General features: G+C 45.3%; 1 protein-coding gene across 1 annotated transcript in view; it reads left to right on the top strand.

The window, feature by feature from the left end:
- Window positions 1-17,157, top strand: part of LOC141596364 (heat shock 70 kDa protein 18-like) — a 65,837-nt gene that overhangs the window by 43,642 nt on the left and 5,038 nt on the right. The gene's annotated exons all lie outside the window — the stretch shown is intronic.

The following is a 17,157-nucleotide window of genomic DNA, read 5'->3' on the forward strand; positions in this document are numbered from 1 at the left end:
CCAACCAAAATCCTTCTCAAATCATACAAATCAATCAATTTACCTTCAAGTTTCATCAACTTTCATCTCCCAACATCGATTTGGGTAAGGTAAATTGCATACAATCCGAGGAATCATCATCATTTCAAGCTAGGGTTTCGGGTCAATTGAAGAAGTTGAAGATTTGGGGTTACAAATCGGTTTTAAGGGACGAATTTGAGTAATTTGGGTTAGCATTCTTCACCAAACAACCCAAGCAAGGATCAAAGGGAGGTATAACACCTTATTCTTCTCCTTGTCAATTCTATTTCACTAAATTTCGAATTTGTGTTCTTCAAATTCGAAATTTGGTTTTCCATTTGTGTTGTTATCGTCCTTAAAACAACCCTTTAACTGGTGAGGTGTTTCTTTCCTAGCAAATAGCTAATTAGCACAACATTTCTTGTAGTGCATATTAGGTGTTTGATCAATTGCCTCACCCAAAATTTTGTTCAAAAATTGTGTTTTTATGAGATTCTAATTGTTCTATAATGGGAAAAGGTAAAGAGACTGCGGCTTCCTTCTCAAAAGGATCCAAGGGAGCCGCGGATTATGATGAAAGTGAGTATTGGGGAAAGGAGGGCCTCCGAGACAAGGCCCTCTCAAATTGGAGGAAGTTTGCTTCGGTATCCACCGTGGCACAAACTAAATTCCTAGATGTAAATTTGCTCACCGAGTTGGGAATGCTTCCCATAACCCGTATGCTTTTAGAAAAGGTCGGACTTGAGGCCTATATTCGTGTTGCCGCACCCACCCGAAGGGGTGTTACCTATGAGTTTTTATCATCGTTGGAGAAAGTGAAAGTGGGGAGGGACAAGGTCCCGGGGATCAAATTCCGGGCTTGTCGCCTTACCCATACCATGACTTATGATGAGGTTCGAGAAGCTCTCCATATCTCCAAAGCCCCCGTCAAAGAGAAACTTGATAAACCATTGATGAGTGCTTTTTGGAACGATATTACGGGTGATGCACGTCACGGGAACTCAAAAAATACCACCATCCCCAACCCGGTCTTGCGCCTCCTAAGCCGTTACATAAACTCAAATTTTTTGGTCATGACCGAACCAACCAAAATGCAATACCATCAAATTCAAATTCTTTGGTCAATGACCCCGGAAGGGAGGGGAGTGCCGGATTGGGTGGAATTGTTTGTGAGTGGGTGCCTCGAATTACAAAAGAACCCCAAAGAAACCATTTTTATTGGGGGCATGATTGAATTAATTGTGCAAAAGACGGGTGTGCCATTTCCACCCAATGCTTACCCTCTTGAGGGTAGTGGTCGCATAGACTACCATTACTTGAAGCACTCAAAAGTGATTGAGGTGGTTGACAAAGTCTCCCCCTTAGTCATTTGGTGCATGGCTGGGCAAACTTCCAAGCATTATTTGTATTTACCCCGTTCCTCCGACTTACCACCCTTGGGTTGGGGGAGTGAAAAAGATTTCTACATGCCCCCCGATGATGCTTTTGTGTACCTTTGGGTTGATAGAGCCCAAGTAGTTGAGTCGGAAGAGGATGAGGGAGGAGAGCAACCACAAGTGGGGGGGGGGGGGGCTTTGACTTTTGGTGACATACCTCATGATGCACCATTCGATGAACCTATGCCTAATGCCCCCTTTGATGAGCCACATTTCACTCCTCCCCACATGCCACAACAACAACCACAATATCCTTTTCCGGGCCCTCAATTCGACTACCCGGCTTTCAACTCATGGCAAACCAACATGACCAACCGTGTCTCAAACATTGAATCTACTCTCTCCCAAATACAACTAACGAAGAATGCTCGGTGGGGAATCACCGAAAACCGCTACCACCATTATCAAGAAGACTTGGAAGAGTTGCGTTATACTTCAAATGCAACTTTTGATATGGTGGCCGCGATGAATGCTCAATTCATGCAACAATTCCCCACCCAATACCAAGGGTATAGTGAGACTCGGGTTGAGGAAACAAGAGCCGAAAGGGCTAGGATGAGAAGTAGAAGAGAAGCAAGAAGAAGAGGAGGACCTTCGGACTTTGGAGGTGCCTCAAGCTCACACTCTTGAGTGAGTTTAGGGTGTTCACCACACACTTTGGGGACAAAGTGAAGATTTAAGTGTGGGGTGGGCATGAGTTGGTATCATGTATATATTGTGATATATTTCAATTCCATGCATTGTATTTCATTTCAAAAAAAAAAAAAAAAAAAAAAAAAAAAAACGAAAAAGAAAAAGAAAGAAAGAAAAGAAAAACCCGGCTAGGATGAAAACCCGAAAGGGCATCCTAGGCAAAAATGGGAAAGTGGCCGAGGCCGGAGTGAAAACCCGAAAGGGCGCTCCGGGCAAAATGAAGAAAAGAGTGCGAGCCACGAGAGTAGAGGTGAGGAAAAGAGCTAAACCGAAAACCCGAAAGGGCGGTTTAGGCAAAATGAGAGAATTAGGAAAAATTGAAAAATCTTGTTGACCTCTTTGAAGCCTTGAAATCATGTCACATACTTGACTATTTCCATTTGGAGTTGGTGACATAAGTGGTGGAGCTCTAGAAGGCCGGAAGGGTAGGATAGTGATATGCCAAGACTAGGAGGGGGATTTGGAAGACTACTTTGTTACTAGTGCTTGGCATACTTGTTGTGTGGGATTGTGTTTACTTGTATTTATGCATTGTTGGAAGAGTTGTGTTTGTTTGTTGAGTTGTTGTGAATTGATGAGGAATGGAGGTGTTGGAGGTTGCCAAATTGATAGAAAGGAGAGGCTTTATTGACCATGGTGACCTTGTTTTACCAAGTGGAGTGATAAGGGGGAGTAATAAGGAGGAAGTTGTGAGTGAAAAGTGAAGGTTGAATTGGTGGATTTAGGAATCATCTTAGAAGAGGGATGACATAAGGAGGGGGAGTGAGAGAAGAGAGGTTCGAATTGGTGGAATTGGGGTCACTTACATGATTGAAGCTATGAAGGAAAGTGACCATGAGCTAGTCGAGGGAAGTAATAAGAAGGAAGAAGTGAGGTGAAGAGAGGGGAATTAGGAGTGCCCATGCTTCTTGGCCTAGGTGGTGATTAGACTTATTCTAGTTTGCTCTGGACGAGCAAAGGGCTAAGTGTGGGGTGTTTGATGAGCTCCTATTTCTACTACATTTTGGTATCATTTTGAGCTCATTTGGTAGCATTTGGTAGCGGTTTGTGACGTTTTTGACGTTATTTAGCCAATTCCATATGTTTCACCATTTAGCGTAGTTTCAAGTGAAGATTAGGAAGCCGAAAGATCAAGAGAAATGTCCAAGGAAGAGCCAAGAACAAGCTTGAAGAAATGCACCAAGAAAGCCTTCCAAAGGATCAAAGGAAGACGGACTCCAGTAGAGAAACCGCACGGTGCGAGTTTCCAGACTCCATAACTCGCACCGTGCGAGTTTTCTGGGTTTGACGGTTTTTGTTAGCGTTTTGTATTACGGGCCTTCCCTTTGTTAAGCCCATAAGTATTAGGTTACGGTAGACTATAAATACAATGTTTGCAAGTAGGTTAATCATCTTATGCTCACTTTGGATTAATCAAGGTTGTAATTTGGGAATATTTTCATCTTTTGAATTGGGTTAGATCTAATTATGGAGAACTAATCTCCTATCTTAATCCGACTCAAAAGGCTTAATCTTTGGTTGTAAGAATCCCTAATCTTTCCTTAATTATTATTATTGTTCTTAATCTCTTGTGTTTAATTGCTTAATTTTGGAATCCTTGTTAGATTATTGTGATTATGTGATTTCCTTGTTACATAATCTTTCCAAGTTCCTTAATTTATTGTTGTTGGGTTTATTAAGTGTGATTTCCTTGTAATCCCATGTTGCAACAACTTGTTATTAGACTAATGAATGTGATTTCTTCTTGGGTTAATTAACATTAGAGAGATTAAGTTGTAATTGCTCATTAATTGTGATTTCATTGTGAGTAATTCCACCTATTAGATTCCTATTGCTTTATCTTCTTGTAATGAATCTATGTGTGTGATTTCCACTAGAGGAATTGATAAGTTGGGTCAATTATTAAGTGTGATTTCCTTGTGATTGGCTTCTATTTAAGGGAATTTGGAGATTTAATCTCACTAATAGGACAATAAAATTGATTAAAAGGATTGATTAAGGGGTTTTGTCAACTAAAGTGCCAAACTTTTGGGTCGAATTAAGTCTTTCTCAAATTGATTAATTTCCATCTTTAAGACTCTTGATTGATTACTTGCTTTGCACTCTTGTTTGAATTTCCTTGCTTTTGTTACAATTGAAACTCAACCAAACCCCCACCCCCCTTTTTATATAATTGTTGTTACTTTGTCTTAATTATTCTAATTACTCTTTTAATTTCACTATTGCAAAACCCATCTTCTCTTGGGTTCGATCCCTTGCTTGCTATTGTACTAAGTTATAATTGGTGCTAATTAGTGTGTTTAATGGTTTATAAATTGTTAATTTGGCCGTCTTTTAGTGCGACATTTTAGGCGTGTCAGCCGGTATGAGGCCAACGTGGCAAAGCGGCTCGTCCTGAAGAATGATCAGCGTCGGGGGCATCCATCCCTTCGACGTGCGGTCCTTCTCAGTCTCAAACAGCCTCATTGCCCTCTTCTCGTACTCATTAAGATAGACCTTCAAGACGTCCATCTTGATCTTATTCCGGGAGACATATTTATCATGCTCCCACTTATTCTCGCACCGCAAATTGACGCGGCTCTGGAATGACCGAGGCAGCGGGTAATCCTCTGGCACCTCGACGTACACCCACCGCCCCTTCCAGTACTTGCAAGACGACAACTTGGAAACGGTAACGTAACCCGGCTCCATCTGCACACTGTACCACCCCGGGCCGCCTAGGGTAGATCGCAGATGATGAAGCCGCGAACAGTTAACCGTTGGAGTCTCCCCTTTAAAGAGACAGAGCCATACGAAGCTCACAATCGTTCTGATGGCCAACGGATGCAGTTGCGCCACGGCGACGTTCATAGCTTTAATTATGGCAGCAACGTGTACATTAAGAGGAAACCGGAGCTCATACTCCAGGTGTCTGATGTACACGCCGATACAGCCCTCGGGAGGGCAGCAGACCGCCTGACAATCCTCAGGGATAACAATTTTATACTCCCTACCGAATGAGTAATGGTTTTCAAAAAGATCGGGCCCGGAACAAGAGGCGAATTTATTTGTCCAAACACGATCAGGATTGATCGAGCAGGCGCCGCCGTGATCCAAGAAACTCGGCCTCTTCGAACCAGATGGGGTCGCCTCATCCTCATTATCATCATCATCATCTTCATCAGAAAAACCCTCCAAAAATTCGTCAGCAATTTCCGGAGAAGGCGACTTGGGACCCACAAACCCTATCGGGGTGGCAGCCAGTGGCTCCTCTTCATAAAGTTGCGACGGTTAGCCCCCCGGCACAGAGGTACTGGATCCGGCCTCAGCAGAAGACATGGTGACAGCAAATAATTAACAAGTAAAAAAGTTGAAAAGTTTGTTTGTTTACCTTGGGAATAAGTGTTACGCCGAGTAACGCTTTGAAGACTAGAGAGAAATTTCTTCGAAAAACTAAGAGGAAATTTTTTTGAAAAAAATGAAGGTTGTGCGGGAAATCGAGGGGCACACTGCTCTATTTATAGAGCAAAACCCACTCAATTGACCAATCAGAGCAAAGCCCATGAAGATGAACCGTCCACCAACCGACACCAGGACACGTGTCACGCATGCAGCCACGGAATGTCAATCGACGCAACAGTTACCAAACTTCTTTGACACGCTCCTTAGTATGTACTTGGGAACCGGCCAGCTGATCAACCAAGCTTGGCAGCACCGGCCGGGGGCAATCAAAAGAAGCCGGCACTCTCAAACCTTGGTCTCGTCCAGCGCCTGTTTTCTTTTCCACATTGGATGTCCATTACACAACCATGTGGAGGGGGGATATGGTACGGCCTGAACAGAACCAAGGGAACAGAACTAAGCCGAAGAAGAAGAAGCCGATGGAGAAGTTCAAACATGCGCAGAATATACGCTCAACACGCATCGGAGCCCATACCACGGCATAGACTACGCTGGGGGCAAATTGATGGGGCATATTCTGCACCCGCTGACCGAGTCAACATATTGAGCAAGGTCAAAGCCAAAAGACAGCAAGTCAACGTATTAGACAGCATAACCGACGCAGCCTGTCGGCCTGTCACTTGGGTCTCGGCTAGGCAAACAGCCAGCCGGGAGACATATCCGCGTACTCATATCCAAGACCCCTCGGCATGGAGTCAACCAGGCCAACCGATCTGCCATGGGTCCCTCGGCCGAGGGTAGAACAGTCTTTTCCACCTGCTCTGCCACTTGGCCACTACGTGACAAAAGGTGAAAGTCTATAAATACTCCACTTCTCTCATTGAGAAAGGGATCCCAAATCTATCTCACAAATCACATAATCTGGTATAAACTCCCTTATCTCTCTACAATATACTTTGCCAAGTAACACACAACTTAATCCCTTTAAGTTTACTGACTTGAGCGTCGGAGTGAGTACGCTCGGTACCAAGCCGAGCCCTCAGTTTGTTCATTGTTTCAGGAGAGGCCGAAAGGAAGAGTCAAGCAAAGTCATCATTCAACAAAGCTTACGTGGTAACAACACTGCTCCGAAATTACACCCGGAACAACTAACAAATTAATCTTATCTAGATTCTAAAGTTTTTCGCATGTATATAGGTAACATTTGTGCAATTTTATCTTATTGGTAACAAACTAATTTTATCTAAAGTGCAAAGTTTTGTTACGTATAAAATTTAACATTTTTCTTATAAATATTATGTTGTTTTTAAGGGTTGGACTCTCTAGATGAAAAAAAAAATGTTAAAACTTGAAAAATTAACATTAAAAATTAGCATTATGTAATGTTACTTTTAAAGTCTCTTATAAGAGCTATCTAAGACAATATTTAAGAGACTCAAAAGATTCTAGGTTGATATTTAAGTTGCAAGGACGACTCATATTTATAATCATAGGATCATCCCACATTATGTTAATCTTTCGACGTGAGACAATTCTACTATTTATAATAATAGGATCAGCACATATTATGTTAATCTTTCGATGTGGGACAATTCTACTATTTATAATAGGATGACCACACCTTATGTTAATTTTCCGATGTGGGACAATTCTACTATTTATACGTAATATATTCACCACATCTTATTATTTTACAATATGTGACATATAATATACTAAGAATTACATCTATCTATTAATAACCGTACTTTTTTTTTCTTTTTTTTTGTGATATGAAATTCATACTCTAATAATTTCATTTTTTTTTATCCCAAATCTAATTATATAATTTTTTTACGATAGTTTTTTATCAAATGAAATGTAAAATGTTTTTATAAAAAAATTATAAACATGACTTGGATATATATAATATAGGAAATATATATTATAATAATTAAAAAATATCAACTTTATTTTTTATATCATATTGTGGAGATATGATACAAACTTTTAAGAGCTCTTTAAGACAATACTTAAGAGACTCTAAAGATTTGGGTTAATACCTAAAATTTCAAGGATGCCTCATATTTATAATCATAGGATTAACCCACTTTGTTAATCTTTCGATGTGGACAATTCTATTATTTATACGTAGTATATTCTCCACACCTACATTATTTTTCAATGTGGGACATATAATGTATTAAGGACTAAGAGGTACACTATCTTTGTATGTGCAAATGATATAAAATTTATACTCTAATGATAGCATTTTTTATCACGAATCTAATTATATTATTTTCATAATTTTTTTAACAATACTTTGTTGTCAAATGAAATGGAAAAGTTTTTATATAAAAATTGGAAATATTACTTGAATATAATTTAGGAAATATATATATTATAATAATTAAAATATTCTCCACTTTATTTTTTACATCAAAAATTATTATTTATGATACTTTCCTAAATTGATTTTTGATGATGTGGACGCTCTAGAATCGCTTGAAAAAAGTCTCTTTTATAAATATACTAGATTTAATGCTCGTGCGATGCACGGGCCAATTTGTAATATTCTTATTTATGATTTAACCTATAATAATTTATGATGGGGCATATTCTGCACCGCTGACCAAGTCAACATATCGAGCAAGGTCAAAGATATCCACAGCAAGTCAACACACTTTGACAGCCTAGCCGATGCAGCCCGTCGGCCTGTCACTTGGGTCTCGGCCAGGCAACTAGCCAGCCGGGACACATATCCGCGTACTCATATCCAAGACCCATCGGCCGGCCTGCCATAGGTCCATCGGCCGAGGGTAGAACGGTCTTTCCACCTGCTAGCCACTTGGCCACTTGGCCACTACGTGACAAAAGGTGAAAGTCTATAAATACTCCTCAACCCTCATTGAGGAAAGGATCCACAATTTAACCTAAGAATCACTATTCATCTGGTAATATCTTCCTTATCTCTCTACAATATATACATTTAGCCAAGTCACAACAACTTATCTCTCTAAGTTTATTGACTTGAGCGTCGGAGTGAGTTCGCTCGGTCACCAGCCGAGCCCTCAGTTTGTTCATCGTTTCAGGAGACCGAAAGGAGGATTCAAGCTAAGACGTCATTCTACAAGCACGGGTGGTAACAAATAACTGCTCTGGAATTACACCCGGAACAATTGGCGCCGTCTGTGGGGAAAAGATACTAGAAGCTAGTCACATTCATTCCCAAACAAAAAAACAAAAACACACAAAAACCCACCCAAAAAGCTAAGAAGATGTCAAAACAACAAGAGGTATTCGTGAATGACGAAACCGAATTCTGCCAAGATGATACCGTCCACAAATCTGGAGTTGTGCAACCCTCCGCCGGCCAAGTAATTCAACCGGAGTACGGGATGCCAATAATACCAGATACGCCGCTGCCCGCCGACCAAGTCACCATCATGGGACACGTGGTTGATGCAGCTAAACTAAAGCTACTCCTGGACCTAATTGGTAGTACGCCGGCTCACACTGTCACACCGACAAGAGCGGCGGAACCCGTCCAGGAGACCAGGGCCCAAAATGTGACTCCAAGAAACTTGGACGGAGCACTAGGGAAGCCGACCTGCCCAAGACGCCGGAGGAGCCCAGAGTGCTAGTGGTAGACGAGTCCTCCCCGTACTCACGGGGAGGACGGCGTCACCAAAAGCACCGACGAGGCCCGCCTCGGAGGAGTAAAGAAGTCCGACTCGAGAGCCGGGAGAAGAAGCCCGAGTCGGAGAAGGAGTCCTTCCCGCTACGAGGAGAGGAGCCGGACTAGGAATGCGAGGAGTCGATCGCCGCGTGTCATTCGACACGTGGTCGACGACCCCTCGGTGCCTACGTCCTTGAAACCGTCGTGCCAACCAAGTCAAGTTCCCGACGTTCACATATAAAGGGATAGCGACCCCACCGACCATGCCGAGGCTTTTGAGTCGTACATGTCGGTGTGGGAACAACAGGATGAAGTCGGTGCCGAGTCTTCCCAACGACCTTGCATGGGATGGCTCAAAGTTGGTACAAGGTGCCCGATCGCTCGGATATCTTTATACGCCGACCTAAGGGACGCCTTCTTAGCCCAAGACTCTTGCAATAAGAGGAGGGCCGTGGAGACGTCGGACCTCGACTATCGACGGGAGGGGGCGAGTCTCTACGGAGCTATGTGAAGAGGTTCGACGCCAAGGTTCAGCAGATTCGAGAGATTAATCCCGAGTGGCGGCCCACGCGATGAAAGGCCTCCCAAGGGGAGACTTAAAAACGAGCTCATCAAGTCCGGAGGCCTGGGCTTAGACGCAGCCAGGAAGATGGCCGACCAAGCCATCAAGGTAGAGGACTATCACAAGACTGGGTAGGCCACGCGAGGCGAGCACTCGAGAGAAGAAGAGCCACCGGGAGGACAACCCGGATGAAGGACGCCGTGACAATAATAGGTCACGGTCTGACAGATCTGCCAGGAAACAGAACTCGGCGGGCGCCGGGGGGAGTTCGGGATCAGTACTACCAAAAAGCGGTACAATGATCACACCCCCGGTCGTATCGGCCGCCGAGGTCTTCGCCCGAGCAAAAACGAGGGTCGAAGTGGGAAAGGCCCCCAAGCCGAAGGGGGACGGTGACACGAGCCGATCGTGAGTACCACGGCCACACCGGCCACCTTATCGACAACCGCCCGCATCCGAAGAATGCCATTGAAGAGCGATCCGGAAGGGAGCCTCGGCAAGTATGTTGCCAAAGACCAAAAGACCGATGCCGGCGGTTCAAATAAGAAATCCGTCTTTGAACGGATAGGAGTGATCCATGTTGTCATCGGGGGCAACGAGAACGGAGGGTCCGCTCATGGGCACAAACGGCAAGACTGAACGAGCCGTGTATCGGGCCATCAACTTTGTGCCCAACACAAGCGATCCCCGCTTCCAACATCCCGATATGACTATTGGAAGGAAGGACTACGAGGGAGTCATCGACCCTCACAGCGACCCACTCATAGTCCACTTGGACATATCCAACCACCTGGTCAAGAGGTGCCCGATTGACACAGGCGCCTACACGAACATCATGTTCGTGGAGTGCTTCCTCAACCTCGGCCCGAAAGTCGGGACTTGAGCCCCGCACCAGTCCACGCATACAGCTTTTCCGGCCGGCCTGGTACCCCAGGGTCAATCGACCGCCGGTGATGTTCGGGCGAGGGAATGCGGCTAAGAATGTCCTAGCTGAGTTCGTGGTCATTGACGACTCGTCCGCCTACAACGTTCTCATAGGCCGAGTCACCCTGAGCGAGGCCGACGCAGTGATGTCCATCCGGCCCCGACAACGATGTATGTCTCGGACCGGGGAAGCGCATAAGCTCGTCTCCAAGAACGAGAAGGACGAGGTGGTCAACGTCCAGATATCGGTCAGAGGATGCAACATGCAATCCCTCAAAGTGGCAAAGAAGTCAGAGAAGGGGAAAAGCCCATCCTTACAACAGGAGGGTGACCTCATGGATGCAACTGACGGCTAACTGGAAAGGTCCCTACAAAGTTGTCGAAGAAATAAGGCTGGGTACACACCGGCTGACAGACATGGAGGGTGTGCCTTTGATGAGACATTAGGACACTGGCAATCTCGGGAAAAACTTTGTATAGCGGCGGAGGTGTCCAAGACAACTGTGGGCACCCCGACGCATGTTTATATCTAATGAAGAATCATCCGAGTTTTCCATCAAAATGTTCATTTTCCCCATAGTGACTATCAAGAAGCAGACGCCGTCGCAGTCACCCCAAGAAGTAGACGCTACGGCAGTCACCCCAAGAGGTAGACGCCGCAGCAGTCACTCCAAGTGGTAGACGCCACGGCAGTCACCATCAAGAAACAAGCGTCGTCGCAGTCACCCCAAGAAGTAGACGCTACGGCAGTCACCCCAAGAGGTAGACGCCGTAGCAGTCACTCCAAGTGGTAGACGCCACGGCAGTCACCATCAAGAAACAAGCGCCACGGCAGTCACCCCAAGAAGTAGACGCTACGGCAGTCACCCCAAGAGGTAGACGCCGCAGCAGTCACTCCAAGTGGTAGACGCCACGGCATTCACCATCAAGAAACAAGCGCCACGGCAGTCACCCCAAGAAGTAGACGCTACGGCAGTCACCCCAAGAGGTAGACGCCGCAGCAGTCACTCCAAGTGGTAGACGCCACGACATTCACTACCAGCGCAGTTAATACCCGCGAAGGCGATCAACATGCCTTAGAAGCGTTAAACACAGTTGAGATACGCACTCTAGACTGCCTCGGCCAGGCCGAGGCGGAAACAAAAGAAGCGCTCAATTAATAACGCAAGAAGACAACTCAGACGAAGACAAGAAAAGACCTTGGCAGAGCCAGAGGCAAAATAAGCAAACTCTTATTAAAAATGATAACAGGTTACAAGTGAGGAGAATACAGACGACGGCCGTCCCCATAGGGATAAGCCAAAACACAACCTACCAAAGTTGTACAAAATACAAGGAAAAGAAAAGCAAAAGGTTACAGACATATCATTTGAAGCGCCAAAAGATGGCAGGGAGGAAAGGCTTAATAATTGGCTCCCGAACAGCTGAAGCTATCCGAGACGCCGGGTGAGCCTGGTGACGACCGCCCGTCTCCCTATGCCCTGTTCTTGCTATCTATCAGCAATGAGCAAAGATCATCTTTGATGGGCGACCCAGAGCTGTCTTGGCGGCCTCGGCTTCAGCGACCTCGGCCTCGGCTTTCTTAGCGACCTCGGCCTCGTTTGCCTTCATCCTCTCGGCTTCCTCCTTGGCCGCCTTAGTCTTCTCAAAGCAAAAGGCCGCCATCTCCGCGCCACCTCTTCCTCCCCGCTTCACCCTTACCTCCTCCTTGGCCTTCTCCTCCGCGGCTTTCTCTTTAGCTTCGAGCTTGTCGTCAAACAACTCGTCAAATTTGTCCCACGGAAAGGAGCCATCAAGGGGGAAGAGCTCCCCAATCACTTCCCCTGGGACTTCCTCGGCCAAGTCCGGTGATTGGCGCACATGTTAGGAAGGACAACGGTTTGGAGCGTCTCAATGTCCTCCTCCCTTTGGGCGATGATAGCATCCTTGTTCCGAACCACCTTCCCCGGGCTCGAAACAGGCCCCCGAATTCGTCCCCTCGCTTAAAATAAAGATCGGCGTGCCTCTGAACAAGGTCACACCTCTCCAGCAGCTTAGCAGCTTCAGCCGCCGCAGCCTCGGCCTTGGCCCTCTCAGCAAGGACCTCCTTTTCAGCGTCCTCCCTGAGTTTTCTCTCAGCACGGACTACCTCTTCAGCCTCAGCCTTGACCCTCTTAGTCTCCTGGTTTGTCGCGTCGAGTTCAAGCCTTAGCCGCTCGAGCTGTGGGGCAGCGTCAGCAATGGTCTTCTCTTGCTCCACAATAAGAGCACCGGCCACCTCAGCCCACTTCGACATCATCCTGGTCAAACTCAGGCCCTCCGACTTAATCTGGGCGGAGGTAGGCTTCGGGAATGAGATGGCGGTGGTATCTTGGTCGCCTGCCTGCGCAGCTCGTTTCTCGGCGCGCCGATCAACGGTGTGCCCGGTAGACGGCGGCGAAGGATCTACAAAAAATTCAATCAAAGCATCTGTGTCAACATATGTGGATATGCCAGTAAGACTGTCATCAGGAACGCCTAAAGAGCCGGTTAAGTCTGAGCCACAGGTTAGATCCGTACCAGTCTTGGCCTTCTTGGCCGGAGGTCCCATTTCTTTGTTGGCCCCGGCAGCAGCAGCGACAGCAGCAGCAGAGGCTGTCTCCTTTCTCTTACGGACAAGGGGAGATTCCTCCGCATCGGAGTCCCCCCCATCGGTGATATCAACGATCACCACCGTCTCCTTCTGGACTGAAGGGATGGGAGGTGGAACTGATGTCGACACCGTCGCCGCCGAAGACTTTGTTTTCCGCGTTCGACGCGACATGTTGTTAGCAACCTTCGCCTGGGCCGCCCCCACATTCAAGCCTTTCAGCTGCTGATCCATAAGGTCATTCGGCGACGTTCTGCGATCATGGGCTAGAGCCTTAGGATGTAAAACAACAACGGTCTTGTCCTTGGCAAGCCCCATTCTCTTAAGAATATCCTCAGACAGGTCCGAACCAAAATGATCTGCAAAGGAAACAAACCAAGAGTTAAGCGAGGAATGAATCAAAGTTCAAAATGTAAAAACATCGAGAGCAGAGATGGGCCTCACACCGACCCCACTCACCCTGCGCTAGGGCCGTTATGAGGCCGACATGGCAGAGCAGCTCATCCTGAAGAATGATCTGCGTTGGGGGAATCCATCTTTTAGGCACCCCACCCTTGTCCGCCTCAAAAAGCCTCATCGCCAGCTTCTCATTCGCATTAAGGGGGACCTTGCTGGCGTCAATCTTAAGCTTTTTCCGAGTGACCCATTTGTCATGCTCCGCCTTAGTCTCGCACCGCAAATTAACTTGGTGCTGGAAGGACCGGGGCAGCGGATAGTCATCTGACACCTCAACGTACACCCACCGATCTTTCCAGTCTTTGCAGGAAGAAATCTTATCAACGGAGACGTAACCCGGCTCCATTTGCACGCTATACCATCCGACGCGACCAGCAACCGACGGCCAAAGGTGGTGAAGCCGACGGAATAAATTAACCGTTGGGACCTCCCCCTTGAAGAGACAGAGCCAGACAAAGCCGACTATGGTCCTAATAGCCAACGGGTGCAGTTGGGCCACGGCGACGTTCATGGCTCTAATGATGGCCATAACATAATCATTCAGCGGAAACCGGAGCCCGTACTCCAAGTGTCGCATGTATACGCCGGTGCAACCCGGTGGAGGGCAACAGACGGCCTGACCCCCCTCGGGGATAACAATTTTGTATCCCCTGCCAAAGTAGAAATGGCCCTCGAAAAGTTTCTCGCCGGAAGAACTGGCGAACTTATGGGTCCAAGCACGGTCAGGGCAGACCTTACAGGCGTCGCCGTGATCCATGACGTACTGCCTCCCTACATTAGGACGAGCCCTTTCAGCATCATCGTCGTCATCATCAACATCATCATCATCCTCCCAATCCTCCAAAGCTTTTGGATCGACTTCGGGAGAAGGAGACCTAGGGCCCCCAGACCTTATCGGGATGACGTCTAGTGTCTCCTCCTCATCAAGACGCGACGGGGAACCCCCCGGCGCACGGTTACTAGGTTCGGCATCAGCAGAAGACATGGTAGCAACAATTAACCAAATAAGAGTGAAAAAATTTGTTTGTTTACCTTGAAGAAAAGCACTAGCCGAGGTAACAACTCTGAAGATTAGAAGAAAAAGAAGCCCTTGGAAAGTTTAGAGAGAAGAAAATTTTGGAGAGAATGAAATTGGTGGCCAATTTCAGGGAATAACTACCCTATTTATAGGGGAAAGCCCATGAAGAAGGACCAATCAGGGCACAGCCCATGAAGCGTCGACCAATCGGAACGACACGTGTCGGACATGCAACCACGGAATGTCAATCGTTCTTGATTAAACGTCAATCAACGCAACAGTGACCAGGCGTCCTCAACACACCCATTCATATCTCCTTGCCTATTCATCTTCCTCAACAAATTCCCAAGCATCTGTTCTCCGCCGGCCACATGATCAATCAAGCTAGATGGCACCGGCCGGGGGCAATCAAAAACAACCGGCACTCTCAACCCTGGTCTCGGCCAGCGTCACTTTCTTTTTTCCACAACGGATGCAATTTACACATCCATGTGGAGGGGGGATATGGTACGGCCTAAGCAGAACTAAGCCGAGATAGAAGAAGCCGGGGCAGAAAATTTTTACTTGCGCAGAATATACGCTCAACATACATCGGAGCCCATACCACGGCATAGACTACGCTGGGGGCAAATTGATGGGGCATATTCTGGCACCGCGACCAAGTCAACATATCGAGCAAGGTCAAAGATATCCACAAAGAAATCAACACACTTTGACAAACCCTAGCCGATGCAGCCCGTCGGCTGTCACATTCACTGGTCTCGGCCGTAACAACTAGCCAAAAGGGACACATATCCGCGTACTCATATCCAAGACCCATCGGCCGGCCTGCCATAGGTCCATCGGCCGAGGGTAGAACGGTCTTTCCATCTGCTAGCCACTTGGCCACTACGTGACAAAAGGTGAAAGTCTATAAATACTCCTCAACCCTCATTGAGGAAAGGATCCACAATTTAACCTAAGAATCACTATTCATCTGGTAATATCTTCCTTATCTCTCTACAATATATACATTTAGCCAAGTCACAACAACTTATCTCTCTAAGTTTATTGACTTGAGCGTCGGAGTGAGTTCGCTCGGTCACCAGCCGAGCCCTCAGTTTGTTCATCGTTTCAGGAGACCGAAAGGAGGATTCAAGCTAAGACGTCATTCTACAAGCACGGGTGGTAACAAATAACTGCTCTGGAATTACACCCGGAACAATTTAGATTATCAAAAATGTATACAACTTTAGCCCGTGAAGATAATTAACACCGATTTGTTAAAAATTGTATGGTAAATACTTCTTCTCAACCAATATAACTCGAAAAAGACCTTGATCTTTACCAAAAAAAATATATATAATCAAAATTTACATTCTTTAATCCTAGTAGACTATCAAGAGTTTTCTATATTAATTTGTGATGGTCGGTTATAAACAAAATTGGGCTATACTTTGTCGCAATCACACTTTTCATGATATATTACTCAAATTAGTAGCATGCTTTTTTTTTAAGTTCATTCTTAGCTTAATTTTTGTAATTAGTATATGCGTTGAGATATTTTTGCTTAGCTACAATTTATAAATAATTAGAGTGACTATGGGGTAAAATTAGATTATTTGTAAGTAGTGTAAGGGATTTGTTCTAGTGCTGCTGTTAAACCCATATGAGTTGGCGCCACCCGGTGATACCCAATCTCGACGCCACCCGATGACGGGTGGCACCCTATCATTATCTTATTACGAAGTATCAAATTAGCTATGTCAATTATTAAATTGATTATATGAATAAACCTACAATATTGTTGAATTCTACATTCAACCAACTTCTCTACATGATGTCGTACTCCTATTACATTGCATGATAGGTTGTGACATAAACCAACTAAATTCTCATGCACTAAATATTCTATCTCATGTTTATATACATATATTTTAATTAGTAAGAGATAGACGGAAATAATTATGCAAGAAAGAAAGAAATTGCATGTGAACTCAACGACATTAGTGTATATGTATATCTAACACACTAACAATGGTGACAATTCAAGATAAGCTTTAAAACTTTAAAGTTAAATGCTAATCAAATATCGAAAGTATTGTTTTTTGTTAAAACTTGTCTGTCTTGTTTGCGTATGTGGTAAACCTGTGTGTCGGGAAAAAAAGTCGTCAAAGCACAGAAAGTACATAAACATAAGTATCAAACATGCATAATCGTTGGAGATCGTTATCATTATGAAAAGGAGATTGAGTTCATAATATAAAAGAAAAATTCAACTTATCATATACTCCGTAGTATTACTTCCTTTATCTAATGCAATGCAAAAACTTAATTACTATATGATACATTTTCTTATTTCTCCCATATTAGCTGGAAAAGTTAATTATTTGATGTTTTTCTTTTGATGGTTAATAATAGATCGATCAGTTTCAGAAATTA

This window comes from Silene latifolia, chromosome 8 (genome assembly GCF_048544455.1).
Source record: "Silene latifolia isolate original U9 population chromosome 8, ASM4854445v1, whole genome shotgun sequence".
Lineage (NCBI taxonomy): Eukaryota > Viridiplantae > Streptophyta > Magnoliopsida > Caryophyllales > Caryophyllaceae > Silene > Silene latifolia.